This window comes from Ursus maritimus, unplaced genomic scaffold (assembly GCF_017311325.1).
Source record: "Ursus maritimus isolate PB19 unplaced genomic scaffold, ASM1731132v1 scaffold_5, whole genome shotgun sequence".
In the NCBI taxonomy this organism is placed as follows: Eukaryota; Metazoa; Chordata; class Mammalia; order Carnivora; family Ursidae; genus Ursus; species Ursus maritimus.
In genome coordinates this window covers 18,588,688-18,603,906 of record NW_024426663.1, presented here as the reverse complement: position 1 = coordinate 18,603,906, position 15,219 = coordinate 18,588,688, and the positions used below count along the sequence as shown (strand labels likewise).

General features: G+C 38.4%; 1 protein-coding gene across 1 annotated transcript in view; it reads left to right on the top strand.

The window, feature by feature from the left end:
* Window positions 1-15,219, top strand: part of ADGRV1 (adhesion G protein-coupled receptor V1) — a 471,428-nt gene that overhangs the window by 440,606 nt on the left and 15,603 nt on the right. The window lies entirely within an intron of this gene.

Sequence of the window (15,219 nt, the reverse complement as noted above, 5' to 3'; positions counted from 1 at the left end):
TAGAGCAGCTCACAGAACCCAGAGAAACGTTTTACTTACTAGATGACTGGTTTATTACGAAAAGATATAACTCAGGAACAGCCAGACAGAGGAGATGCACTGGGCAAGGCAGGGGAGAGGACACAGAGCTTCCATGCTCTCTCCAGGCGCTCCACTCTCCCCGAATCTCTATGTGTTCAGCAACTTAGAAACTCTCTAAACCCCATCCTTTTGCGTTTTTATGAAGGCTTCATTACATACGCGTGATTGATTAAATCATTGGCTATTGGAGATCACTTCAACTTCTGGCCCCTCCCAAGTCCCCAGAGGTCAGGGGTTAGACTGAAAGTTCTAAAATGGAAAGTTCAACTGTGTAATCACATGTTCAATCCACTGGCAACTGGTCCCCCATCCTTAGGTACTTTCCCAAAATCATCTCATTAACATAACAAAAGACACCTTTATTGCTCTCCTCACTAAAGGAAATTCCAAATTTTAGGAGTTTTGTGTCAGAAACTAGATGGAAAACCAAATCTATATTTTTAATTATAAATCGCTATATCACAGGCAATCACTCTGCTTGTAGGACAGAGAGGGTGCTCCTTTCCTAAAATGTAGCAACTATTAAAAAAGAAAGTTATGCTCACTATGCCACTGACTTCAACTTTGTATATTAAAGATTTAATAAAATGAAGACCCAACTACCAATATCTCAAGCCTGTTAATTTCACACATAGACATAAAATACGTAGGAAAGAGGAGTCAGTATATAAACCAGGGAGATGAGTGTCCATAATTCTTCAGAGAAAGAAGTAGGCAAGCATACGGAAACTGTCGTACCCTACAGAATATCTCTTAAAGGAATGACCCACTGTTTCTGGGTCCAGACTTTGTAGTTATTGACAAATCATATAAAGGATCACAGTCATCCTCGTGCAATGTGGTAGAATATACAGATGCACTGTTTTTCACCAATAACATGTAAATTAATATTACTAGATTGTTTTTATTACCATACAAAGCTTTCCTCATACAAATCTCTAATATTTCCTTATATTTTTAAGGTTTTTTTTTCAGAGATTATAAATCCTACATTTTTATTTGTTACAAAAATTACAACCTTGGTTAGAATAATGTTGTAAAGTGTGCGTTCTCTTATAAGGGTGCTAAAATTTAAAGGGAAGTACAAACCACTATGTGCAAAACTACATAAAGGGAACCAAAATTTAGGGTTTGAGGTTTGGTTCCTTACTTTTAGCAAATTTTCTTTTTAGATGTAGCTATTGACTAATATACTTGAATTAAAACTATTTTTAAACCAATAAAATAGTAAAATGTGTCATGCTTTTGCATATACTCCCAAAAGCTTTAAACACACACAGAGTTCAGCTTTTATTATTGTCTTTCCCATAACATGCCTTTCATCCTATCCCCCTGTAGGTGGTGGTTGTTCCAATTTAGCGTATAAAAATTTGTGATTACATTCCCTCATACACTTATTTATGCGGGATGAGTCATGGAGCAGCTGCCAAAGAGAGCACCCCAATTTAAGTCTTCCAGAATCTCTGGGAAGATGTGTTGAGGAAATGGCATAGATGGTACAATTTTACTCCTATCTTAGATAAGAATAAGCCCCTAAGGTGTAAAAGCTGTTCATAAAGGTATCCTGATTTTTCTTGTCCTTATTTTTTAGGCCCCAGGTTTTTTTGGACTTCATATAGTCATTCACCTGCTCAATGAATATTTATGAAAATCTTGCTCTTTGTAGGGTGCTGTACTGGGCTCATGGCAGTAAAGAAATCCCATCATCTTGCTTTTGAAAGTTTGCAGGCTACAGTGTGATGTAGGAAACCAGCTAGAAAACCAGCAGGATGGAGTGTAACAAGTGTCTTAAAGCAGTTGCACAGGGTGCAGGGACAGTGTTGGGTTACCCAGTGGGTGGGTGGGATGACCAAAGAAGAAGCTCAGTGTCCTGGAGGAAGCCGGTACTTAACTAACAAGGAGCGCTAGCCAGGCTAGGGAAGGAAGAGTAGCAGAGGGAAAAACAGGGCAAACCTGAGAGAAAGCACAGCACATTTGTTGGAACTGAAAGTGCCTGTTGGTTCAGTGTGCCTGGAGTGTGGAGTCTCAGGCAGGGAGTGGTGACAGGCAAGGCTCAAAACACAGAAGGCTTTGTTTGCCAAGTTATGAAATTGTATGCTCTACTCTGAAGGTTTTGGGAACCACTGAAGCATTAGCACCCCCCCCCATTTTGTGAAATGACTCAGTAAAAAATAAGCCATAACAGTGAAGAAACTGATACCCATGCCTTCAGAAAGATAGTCAAGAATCGTATTTATAATCACACTTAAGGCAGAACAACACCTTGGTTTGTATTCTTTACCAGCTCTGGGAAAGAAGTGGTTCTTAGCCATGGAAAATATTCAACCACGAAGATCCTGCCTGGTCTTACAATGTTACATTATTTCTCTGAACACAACCGTGTGGTGGGCCACCTCAAATGGTAGGAATGTACTATACAAAGGAATAAATCAACCAGGTTAAGGGTGAGACTAACTTTGGGAAAATCCTTTTGGCAATAAAAATAATATCACCTTATCTTTATAAAGCAGATTTACAGCTTAAAAATACATTTTTATATTTATTTTATTTGAGCTTCATAATAATCCATTGAGGTAACTGATGTTGATAGTCCCATTTTACAGATGAAAAACTAAGGTTCATATAAATAAAATATAGCTCACTATAACAGTATTTAGCAAGTAGCACAGCTACTCATTATACTAATTAGTATATAGTTATACTTATTGTATTAATACTACTTATTAGAGATTCAACCCCAAGATATGTGACTTTAAATCCCTTTTTTTTTAGATTTTATTCATTTATTTATTTATTTATTTATTTATTTATTTATTTATTTGAGAGAGAGAGAATGTTCACACTCACGTGGGCACATGAGTGGGGGGAGAGGGAGAGAGAGAATCTCAAGCAGACTCCCCCTGAGCACGGAGCCTCATCCCACAACCCTGAGATTATGACCTGAGCCGAAATCAAAAGTCAGAAGCTTAATCAGCTGAGCCACCCAGGCCCTCCTAAATCCCTACAAGAAACTGGTCATAAGCAATAAAGAAAATTAAATTTAAGAATATACCAAAACCTTGTTTAGATTTTTTGTTGTTGTTGTTAAATTATCAGTCACAAAAATTGAACACTCTACTTCCTTAAAGAGTAGAAGATAACGAATAATGTCCTTGGGACTCCAAATAGCAAACAATATAATACCTGTTTGCTAATTTTTGTGTTTGTTTCTATCTAAGGAAAAGAAATACTCTATTTAAAATGTTCTTTTTTAAAAAATAAAAGGAAAATAATTCATTGATTTGAGGTCATGGTCATTAGAGGAGGCACTACTAGAAAATTTATCTTTCGTTGCTAGTATAATATGTCTAAAATTTGTGCTCTGAAGAATTGGCTATGGGATAAATACATGAAATGAAATCTTTTTTTCCCTTTGAGTTTCCTCACAAGAGTGAATACACGCCCACATATGAAACTTACCCAGTATCGCAAAGTTGAAAAATTCTGTTGAGAGAGAGATTGGAGAGTGTGGACCTCCATCGTGACAGGCATTTTAGGCCACAGGACTTAATTTTATGGACACACCTCAGAATTTTAACTCTAGTGTAAGGTTTTTGAAGCAGGTACTATATCTTTTACATTATTTATAAGAATCACAGAATTCGCCACGCATTGGACAGTCAAAAAGCATGCTATACAACTTTATTTTGTTGAAGAAAGAGAAAACACTTGGAAGAGCATCCCCAGCTCAGTAAGGCCAGTCCCTGGACCCATCTTCCACTTGACTCATTTCCCCTCGAGGCCGTGATCTGAGCTTCGGGGAGCTCTGAACATTGAACCTCGTGAGTGGACAGGAAGTACTCGTGAGAGAGGACTGAGCCTCTGTATTCACGGCCTGCACAGGAACCCACTAGGTGGGCACTAGTGTGGACTAGGAACCTAGGGCACTGCTAGGTGGACACTCAGCTCTTCCGTATTGACTCAGTGAATGAACCAAAGATGTTCCAGAGAGAATTTAAATCGCAGACCATCCTCGTGTCAAGAAGGCTCGTTGGAATCTGGGTTTTTGTTAGGGTATACCCAATAGCTCTGCTGTGTCCAACAGGAGAGCTTTCACGATGCTGGGACTTGCTGAGTGCTAGCGAACCCTACTAAACTGCCTCGTAATGTACTGTCACTGACGCTTGAGTGAAAGAGGGTGATGTTAATAAAAATGCTGAGACAACAGGCTAAACCAAGCATCCCAAACAAACCAGGATTGTCCCAGCAAACCAGGATCTGAGGTTACCCTAGCAATTGCCTAACGATAAATCCAATCTTCAGCTCTTTTTCCAAAAAAGTGCTTACATATGAAAACGTGTCCTTACATAATTAACGGGTTGGAGAAAATAAACCCTCTATAGAAACTGTAGTTTTAAGAAAGTTCATATCCAAGATAAAGTGGTTATTTCTGAGATTTGGTGTAATTCTAAGATTTGGTATAAATTTTGGAGGTTTTTTTGGCTTCCATTTTTTTTTCTTTCTTTTTCTCTTCTCTGCAGTAAATATTAACAATGAACGAGGGCTGCTTTATATTTTTGCCTTTTAAAATTAAAATGTCCTTAGATTTCTTTTTTCAGAGTTTTGTGAGTGAATCAAGTATTCCATGGAGCATTTCCGGAGAAATTTTAGTGTCCTTGCTTCTCTGATTAGAAAATTACAACAGAGGGGCACCTGGGTGGCTCCGTTGGTTAAGCTTTTGACTCTTGATCTCACCTCAGGTCTTGGTCTCAGGGTCGTGAGTTCAAGCCCCGCATCGGGCTCCACTGCTAGGCATGGACCCTAGTTTAAAAAAAAAAAAAAAAAAGAAAGTAACAAAAAGATATTAAATGNTTTGTGCCTGCTAAGTAGCTCATTAATCAGCAGGAAAGAGTATTTGAAAATAATAAGAGAAAATTTGACAATATATATTCTGGTTCTTAATATCTGGAATTATTATTGATTTCTGTTTAGATGCTATAATATCTTAAATCTATGAATGCGAAGATTTCCAGAAGTGTGACACCTCAAAGAATTTTTATCTGCTAGTGAGATAGCCCAGAATTTGCCAGTTTTGCCAATTATAATGAGAAACCTATTCCTGCCTCCTCAGGGCATGATTTATACCTGTGTGTTTCAGTAAAGCAAAAATGTTGAGTTCCACATTTCTATAAAAGTCTACACAAACTATGTCATTATTTTGAAATTGTCTCACCTGAGAATGTTTCTAAAATAAGGCCATTTAGATCCTCTTTGATGTTTGATTAACCACGTTGTGATGAAGCATTTCTTAAAAGTTTACTAGGGTGTTTTTGTTTTTTGTTTTCCTTTTAAAAGCAGTACAACAACTAGGACCCTCTGAAGCCCAGCAACCTTTGAGGGGCCCCACTGGACCCCCTGAGGCCCGGGCTTCAGCCTTAGCCTCTCCCTGCAGCCAGTGGCAGCTTTTAAACACCCCAGAACCCTTGCCCAAGCTGTGGACCAAATGGAAACAGGGTTTTTGTAGCCAAAAAAAAAAAGGGCAATATAAAAGATTTAAAAGCCCAGCAGTTACATGTCTGGCTGTCTGCGCTCAGCAACTTGTGGGACGGGAATAAGTCAGGAACACAAAGATTGGGCCTCTCCAGAAGGGGTCTTGGCGTCAAGGAAGATGTAAAATTGACAGGAAGGCACACCCACATTGATCCATCACTGTGGAAAATGTAAAGTATTCCACATTCATTCAGTATCTTCACAGGGAACACCTGATTCAGTTTGCAGTTTAAAGGAATTGAACTCTGTGCTAGCTAGTCCTTTGCTCTGAATAAGAATAATAACGAATGAGGTAGGTGGGGTGGAAGGAAGAAGACACTCCCATCCAGAGTTAACACGCAGTTATCGAACTAGAGGATCTCATTTCACGAATCAAGTGATTCCCTCACCTCAGGGTACCTTTTTCTGGACAGCACCATATGTTATATATTTCAGTCTATCCTCACTACTGTCTCTTTTGTCATTGTGCTTTTGACAACGCGCACTACCTCATTCTCCTAGAACGGAATCTTCTTTGGGCTTCCCTTGGTACAGTTTGTGTGGCTGTGCCCCTCTCTGACCTGCCCGACCGGTCAGTTGTCCCCTGTGTACTGCACTGGTTGCTCTTCCTGTTCCTGTCCTCCAGCTGTTTTTAATCCTGAGCACTCCGCCTTTTTCTCTTCATCGTGTCTTCCTTAAAATAATCATATAAGCATGTGGCTTCTGTTTTCACCACTGCACAGCCATTTCCACACAAGCCTCTAACCTTGCCTTCTCGCCTGGTCTCGTCTAGTACTTAAAATAATCTTACGTGTTTTCACTTCTGCATGTAGGATCTTTAATTTAGTTTCCACAGCAAAGTGATTCCTTCTCCTGTTTTTATTGGCACTTGGTCATCCAGTTTTCCCCTTTTCATCAACTCTGTTCTTTGGTCGCTTATCACTGTCCAAACAATTGAGCTTCATCCATAGAGTGGTTAACAGACCTCTGAATTCTAAATTGTTAAGGTGTGGTTTTCAAAAAGGCATTTTAAAGGATGTTGACAGAAACTATGTTTAAAAGTCTAGTAGAGTTAAGAATGGTTTTTGCATTTATAAATGAAATGTTGGGGGAAAATAGAAAGAGTAATATTTTGTGACATGTGGAAATTGTATGAAATTAAAATTTCAGGGTAGTTCAACAAAGACCATTGTTCTGCTAAGACTAAAATGTTTACTATGTGACTCTTCAGAAAAAGTTTGCCGACCCTTGGTTTAAAAGATTGGTGTCCAATGTGTTAAAACGACAAATTCAAAACTCTTTAGTTTGTCCCCAGCCTTTTTAAAATCAAGATGGTCGGGGCGCCTGGGTGGCTCAGTCGGTTAAGTGCCTTCAGCTCAGGTCGTGATCTCAGGGTCCTGGGATCAAGCCCCGCATCACATTGGGCTCCCTGCTCAGCAGGGAGTCTGCTTCTTCCTCTCTCCACTCATGCTCTCTCTCTCTGTCTCTCTCAAATAAATAAATAAAATTAAAAAAAAAAACGAAGATGGTTATACATCCATGAAATCACAATAATTTCCATCACCCCAAAAGATTCCCAGGCTCCCCTGTAGAACATCTCTCCCTCCACTCCCAGAGCCAGGCAACCACTGGTCTGTTTTCTGTTTCTGTGTTGAAATCTGTATGTTCTAGAATTTTGTGTCAATAGATTCATAGTGTAAGTGCTTTTTTGTGTCTGGTGTTTTTATCCAGCATATTGATTTTAGGATTCACTGATGTTGTTAATCAGTAGTTCGTTCTTTTTGTTGTTATGCAGTTTTTTCCAGCTTTATTGAGGTGTTATTGACAGATCAAATTATGAGATATTTCGAGTGTATATCGTGGTGATTTGATATATGTATCCATGTCAGCAGTGGGCCAATTTGACTCATGGCCATAGTTTGCTGGACACCGTGTAAACTTTTTACTGTTAAACAAGACTAAAAGCAAACTTTTGAATAATCTTTTCTGCATGGAAAAACCAACCAGAGAACATGATGGCAATTTAACCATTTTGTTACTGTTGTTGTTATTACTATTATGAATATTATTTCAGTGTACAAACTTTGGGTATTTCCATGCTTGTAGCAGAGGTTTCTCAGCATAAACCAAAAATGGTTTCAAATTATATTTTTAAGAAATACTTAGAGATATAACAAGATTTAAGTAAATAATCATGGTACAGTTTGGTATTGTTATAATTTTAATTAAAAAAATATGTTTCACATTCGAAGCTTATTCCAACTCCGTGCTCTTCACCACTTCTTATTAAAACCAGAAAAAGTTATTCTCGGGTTCCAAACCTCTTCTACTTATTTAGTTCCATCTCACTACTAAGGCCACCTCCAGTCTTCTCTGTCCCTCAATCCTACCACCCAATTCCATTTATACTTCTGAAATTTTTCTAATCTAGGGACTCTCAAAGCAGAGGGTTGGTCAGGGATTTATGTTCTTATAACATTAAAAAAAAAACCACACACACAATGTAATTTTCAGTTCCTTCTGTCTTGGCAGAAATAGTCTGGCTCCTGATAAGTAATATCATGACTGATTAGTGTTCCATGCTTCGAAACTTAACAGAAGCATGATGAACAGTGAGTGTCTCAGAGATGAACCTTCTTCTGTAGACCTCTACAGAATGTTCAAGAGAAAAGGCTGAAGGAACAGGGATCATATCCGGAGATGAGATTGCTGACGCACGACCTAATAATTGTCTTTTGTTTCATGAATATTTATCACAAAGAAGATTGACCAAGTGTTTCTTGTTTCTCTAAGTGACATGCAGGGAAATATACCCTTAAATTGCAGTTAGAAACTTTGTATGAAAAAAAAATCTTGTCTATACTCTAGATATATATGATAAAAAACACAAAATTGTTATTCCTAGGGATTACAAAATTTAGAAAAAACATCTTTCTAAGCCCAAACCTTGAAAGCAAAAGCCTTTAACCCTTTATTTTAGTCCTAGAGATGTGTGAAGTCAGCACACTATACCAACTGAAATTCTGTTGACTCTAGTAGTTCTGAATAGATAGTGTCCCTTAAAATAGTAAAAAATTTTGGAAGAACTTGACATACCCATCGTGAACAGTAGGTAATTGCCTTTCCTATCCAAATACTTTGTAAAAACATTCAGGTAATAATCGTTCCCATAGATTTCTAAGTATTTTAGTTGTGCTGACTAACCAACAGCCATCAAGATAAACTCTCATTTCCTCTCTCTGGTATATTTAATGCACACATTCGATTGGGGATTCTTACTATAAATAAGAACATCAACAAAAGCGACTAAAACTGAAAGTTAAGAAGAGTTAAATAAGAAGCAAAGAACGATGAAATTCCTACTTATCTCACACCTGAAAAAAATGTACCAATGCACAAATACTGGATTTATCTTTTTAGTTTTGTGATTGGCATGAAATCCATTGTCTTTGCTGCTAAGTCACTAGTGATAAAAAACAGCAGTAGGTCAGCAGCCCAAGAGCGTGCAAAGCCAGAAACGAGAGATCACGGACACTCCTCAGGGTTGTCTGTCAAGGGAAGAGTAAAAGCAGAAAGCTGTGAAGCTCTTTGAGAAGTAGCCACGAGAAGCAACAGCAGCAATATATACAAACCCAGCCCCGGCCGAGCAGCCTGAGACAGCAGGGAAGTCACCTGGGGCCCCAGCGCCGGGCAAGCCTAGCACCAGAGGAGCACCAGCCTAGAGCAGAGACCAGCCAGAAGGGGATGCTTGGTTCTCCCACGAGAGAGTCTTGGCAGTGGAACATGTGAAATGGAAAGACCAAACCAAAACAAATTTTATTGAGCGACTACCGGACTACCTAACTGGTGAGAGAATTAGAGGGCCAAAAGCAACACTTGCCTCAGACCCACATCTGTCCCCAACCCCCATCCTACTCTCCCACTGCTGAAACGTAAAAACCCTAATCTTTTATTTCACAAATATTTCTTATGCTCCTCTTGTGTGCCAGGGTCCACGCTACAAATTTAAAAATACAATGGTGACCTGGACATGGTCTCTTGCTTTCTAGGACGGTAAAGCTTAATGGAAGATACCCTTTTTTAATCCCAACTTTGTGAATTTTTTTGAGCTGAAAAAGAAATGAATTTTAACGAAGACTTCATTTCTCTGTTTTCCTCATCCTGCATTGTTTTGTGCACTTTCTTAGACTATCTAAAAGATAGGTGATTTTGTTTGGGTCGTTTGTGTGATTCCACTATTTTTTTTTTTTAAGATTTTATTTATTTATTTGACAGAGAGAGAGACAGCCATCGAGAGAGGGAACACAAGCAGGGGGAGTAGGAGAGGAAGAAGCAGACTCATAGCAGAGGAGCCGGATGTGGGGCTCGATCCCATAATGCCGGGATCACGCCCTGAGCCGAAGGCAGACGCTCAACCGCTGTGTCACCCAGGCGCCCCTCCACTGTCTATTTCTTAACTGCTTTTTATAACAGAATTAATATTTATCTGGAGATTTTGAAATTGTACATTTTCCCTATGGCTCCAAAAATAATATCCCTATTATTTTAATATCTTTTTGTTTCAAAGTTTTAAAAATATGGAAAAGAAAAACAATAAATGGTCCACATGTCCATGTTCCCATTATATAGAATTGATCATTATTTAATACACTGACGAATTTGCTTGTAGTTTAAAAAAAATCACTACTTGGAAAAAAAGATAAATATTTATTACAAAGAATTGAAGCAAGGAATAAAAGTGTGAAGATTAAAAACTTTTTAACAAATAATCTCTACACACAACATGGGGCTTGAACTCATGACCCCAAGTTCAAGAGTCACATGTTCTGACTGAGCTAGCCAGGCACTCCAAGGTTAAAAACTTTTAAAATCACTTCAAACTACACCCATAAATAATCCTCATTAACATTAGGTGACCATAATGGAAACAATGATGGTCAAGAATTTTCCAAGTTCAATAGCAAAAACCACAGATCCAAAAAGCTTAGAGAACCCTCGTCAAAGAAATTATACCTATGTATATCATAGTCAGACTCTTGAAAATCGGAATAGGAAATCATGGGGGCACCTTGGGGAAGTGAAGGGAACATTGCATACAAGAAAATAATGATAAAAATGAACACCATTCTCATCAGAAATTCTGGAAACCAGAAGACAATGTAATGATGTCTTGGGGCGCCTGGCTGCCTCAGTCAGAAGAGCATGTGACTCTTGATCTCGGTGTTGTGAGTTCAACCCATGTGTGTGTAGAGATTACTTAAAAGTAAAATCTCTTTAAAAAAAAAAAGACAATGTAATATCTTTAAAGTCCCCAGACAAACAAACAAACAAACAGAAAACCTGTTAACCTAGAATTCTGTATCTGGTGAAAATATCTTTCTAAAATGAAGATGGAATAAAGACATTTTCAGGCAGATGAAAGTAGAAAGACTTTATTTCTAACAAATCTGAACTACAAGAAATGGTAAAAAGAAGTTCTGCAGGCTGAAGGGAAAGGGAAGTGATATGAGAAAAATTCACTTCTTTTTTTTTTTTTTTTAAGATTTTATCCATTTATTTGACAGAGAGAGAGAGAGAGAGAGAGAGAGAGCGCGCACAAGCAGGGGGAGCGGGAGAAGCAGACTCCCCACTGAGCAGGGAGCCTGATGTGGGACTGGATCCCAGGACTCTGGGATCATGACCTGAGCTGAAGACAGCCGCTTAAGCGTCTGAGCCACCCAGGCGCCCAAAAAATCCACTTCTATAGAAACGAATCAAGAGCACCAAAAAGAGCAAATAAGGCATTAAATACAAAGGATCATTTTTAAAATCATTCCTATTATATATCATTAAGTCTCTTTAAATACCATTACCTGTTTAAAAATAAAAGTAGGGGTGCCTGGGTGGCTGGGGTGCCTGGGTGGCTCAGTCGTTAAGCGTCTGCCTTCGGCTCAGGGCGTGATCCTGGCATTCTGGGATCGAGCCCCATGTCAGGTTCCTCCGCTGGGAGCCTGCCTTTTCCACTCCCACTTCCCCTGCCTGTGTTCTCTCTCTCGCTGGCTGTCTCTCTGTCTGTCAAATAAATAAATAAAATCTTTTAAAAAAATTAAATAAATAAAAATAAAAGTAACATTAAGTGAACATCATTCTAGACACCTTTCTAGGCAAACTAAATATTGGATGTCTAGTTATAAATTTTGAATATGTGACCATAGAGAGTTCCTATAATGTAGAAAACCCAATTTCAATTTACTTGAATTAATCACAAGAAAAACTAAAATGGAAGAGGACTAATTGTTGAATTGCAAAAAATTATTCTACACCACAAAAGGTATTCTGGGGGCACCTGCCTGGCTCAGTTGGAAGAGCATGTGACTTTTAATCTAGGGTTTGTGAGTTCAAGCCCCACGTTGGGTATAGAGCATACTTAAAAAAAAAAAAAAAGATATATTATAAGTACATTAAAGGATTAGAATCACCTTTTTTTATTACCTAATTATTTCATTTTTATAGTATTGACTGATTATATGCTATAAAGATGATAGAACCATCAGTACTCAGATCTCCCATCTCCTCTCTCCCAAACTTAGGAATTTTTTAGTTAATATTATGCCTTTTAAGTGTCTAGACGTAACTATTTCATTTGGCCCTCTGTGATTCTCATAATTTTTTTCAATAATGGTTTTGTGTCTAAATGCATCGATACAGGTCTTTGTACATGATTCTTTTGCCATCTTTATATTGAATTCTGTTTTTTCCTTGGTATGGGCAGGTTATCCCTTTATTGGTCATATTTTATTGTCATGTAGTTTGAGTTTCCCCCACCCAAGAAGATACATGGACGCTGCATTGCCTGCATTTTTTTTAATGTTTGATAATGTCAAATGCTATATTGGCTGGGTATGATATTCTTGGACCACTTTTTCCCTCAGAACTTAATAGATATTATTCCATTGTCTTTTAACACTAGTAGTCAGTGTAAAGAAGTCTGAAGCCAGACTAAAATTTACCACTTATTAAGAGATTGGCTCTTTTTTTCCTACTTGAGTATCTTAAAGTTTAAAACTGAGTAAGGCTACAATTTGGTATTAAGGAATCTATATCAAAATTTCCCCAGTACATGGTATACTTTCAAGCTACAGATTCAGTTGTGTTTTTTTCTCTTTCAGGAAACTGTTTTTACATTAACATTATGGTTTTTTATTCATCTTCGGTGACATTCATTGGATTCCTTATTTTGAGGGTAGCGATGAACAATTCTTGAGTATTTTTTTTTTCCTGTCAGCTTCTTTAATTCCTTTAATCTCTGTCTTTTTTGTCTGAATTCACTGGAATTGTATATTAGCGAAATCTCTTATTTTCGAATTCTCTGAATCATGATATGCCTCCTCCACAGTTAGTTCCAACTACTGACAGCACCGTGGTTCAGCGTTTGTGGCACACAGTGGGATGTGTAGTGTCCGCGAGACCAATTCCTCATTGCCGATAGAACTCTAGCTTTGTATTCCTCAAATGTTTCAGTGCTGGCCCCACTATACACTTTACATTTTAGTATCTAGACGGATTTAATTCTTTGTGTTTTAATGGCAGGCTAGGCACCTGCATATGTTTATCAGGTATAATTGGCCAAAACTCTTTGCCGGAAAGTGAAATAAATATTAGAAATAGAGGTCATGCGGAGTCAGGATGTCAGATTGCTCAACACGTTTAGCTCGGGATTGCTGAGGGCTCTTGTTGGATGGGTGTGCTCGTGCTCACTGGTGGGGGATGCAGTGTGAAGTCTGTCGTAGGCTCCAGTTCACCGTGAGCTCAGGATAGCATTCAGAGCATGGAAAAAATGGAGTGGGCTAATGTTTCACTTTAATTAGAGACAATTTAAAATTAAAGGAATGGGCCTACGCAGCTGTTAAATGGGTTCATTGAATGCATTTGATATTTTTACCACTTTTTTGTAACCTGAAAGAATTATGGGATGGGAGAGGCAGAGACAAGGAAGATCGCTGACTGTAACAGCTTGCGTGCAGTTATAGTTTGAATACCCAGATTCTGCCCTCTTCTGAGATCTTTTTACAAGCCCTGCAAAGGTTAAATGCTCCTGTTTGAGGGCTGTATCATGGTCCTCAGAGGGAGACAGTCTCAGAGTGAAGATGAGTTCTCCAAATCAGTGTGAAGCCCCGAGACTTCATTTCCTTCAGGGGCAGGCACCTTAATCAACTTCCTGTTTTACCAGTTCCCCTCTGTCGCCACTTCTCTGTCAAATCTGTCAAATGGCAGTGTTTCCCACCTCACATGAAAATGATAGAAATTATTGAGGGGTGCCTGGGTGGCTCAGTCCCTCAAGTGACCAACTAGTGACTTCTGCTCAGGTCCGAACCTCAGCATCCTGAGATCAAGCCCCGCCTCTGCTCGAGCTCAGCAAGGAGTCTGCTTGAGAGTCCTTTCCTCTGCTCCTCCTGGTCACACACAAGTGCACTTGCTCTCTCTAATAAATAAATAAACCTTGTAAAAAATTTATTAAGATAAGCCGCCAAAATCTTCTATACTTCTTTTGCTCTTTGATGATGTTAAGAGCATTTATTAACTCCTTTAGACATTATGATCTCATTTATGTCTCACTGAAAGTTTGCTAACAAGTTTAAGTTCCTGAATCAAAAAAAAAAAAATTAAAAATTGGCCATAGTGGGTATGGTTCAATCCAGATATAATCTAACTAAAGACTTAGAAAGCATTTTTCATCTTTGTAGTAGGAGATCCAACAAAATAATCAAAACAGCAATGCACAGAAAGAATTTCCTTTAGTCAGCCTTCCCTAAGTAAAGAACAGGAATAACAGGTGGATTATATATGTCCTCATTCTAAAAGAGTTAACCCTTTATTTTACAAGAGATAGTTGTCTTCGTGAGCAGCTGGGGAGCAGGAATCAGCTGTTTCCTCTGCATCTCAGCGCCTGGCCGTGCACAGAGTGGGTGGTCAGCATATTGGATTGAACACTTGAGAGTTAGATTATCTCTTAAATTATTTTACAGACCAGCATACAGGGGAGAGCCTGAGATTTAACATGCAGTGTTTGGAAAAGGAACTTGTTTTTACTCTGAGGTCAGAAATCTCCACAGCTGAGCACTTTGGATAATGAAGGTCCCTTTTCTATATTTGCCCAGCCTGGGCTGGACACAGGCAAATGTCACATAATCTGCATTTAAACATTCTTTTCTTTCCATTTTAACAGTGTTTATGTTTCCTGGAGTACATCTGAAAGATTCCAAGTATTTACTGTATATGTAAATATTCTTTTAAGAAAAAAAAAAAAACAACCACATGTAGTTTTCACATGCAAGTTATTTTCAGCAGGCAGCTCCTTTCCTGCAGCACAAAAGGCTAGATATAAAAACAAACAAGAGAGAATGTGCTGTTTTAACAAATGGGTCCTTGGAGATGGATTTTAAAGCTCGGTTTTTGTTTCCTGATCTAGCTTTTACCCTATCACTTTGTAACACTTAGAGAGATCCTGAAATAAATCAGTGACATTCTCACAGCTTTAAGGCTGACAGTTTAATTTTTTTCCTGTTTTGTCTATTGCTGGGGCCAATGTAATTAGGTCATACCCATGTGAAAAATTACTTGTACAAGAAAAATTTTGGATGTGCATGTGTG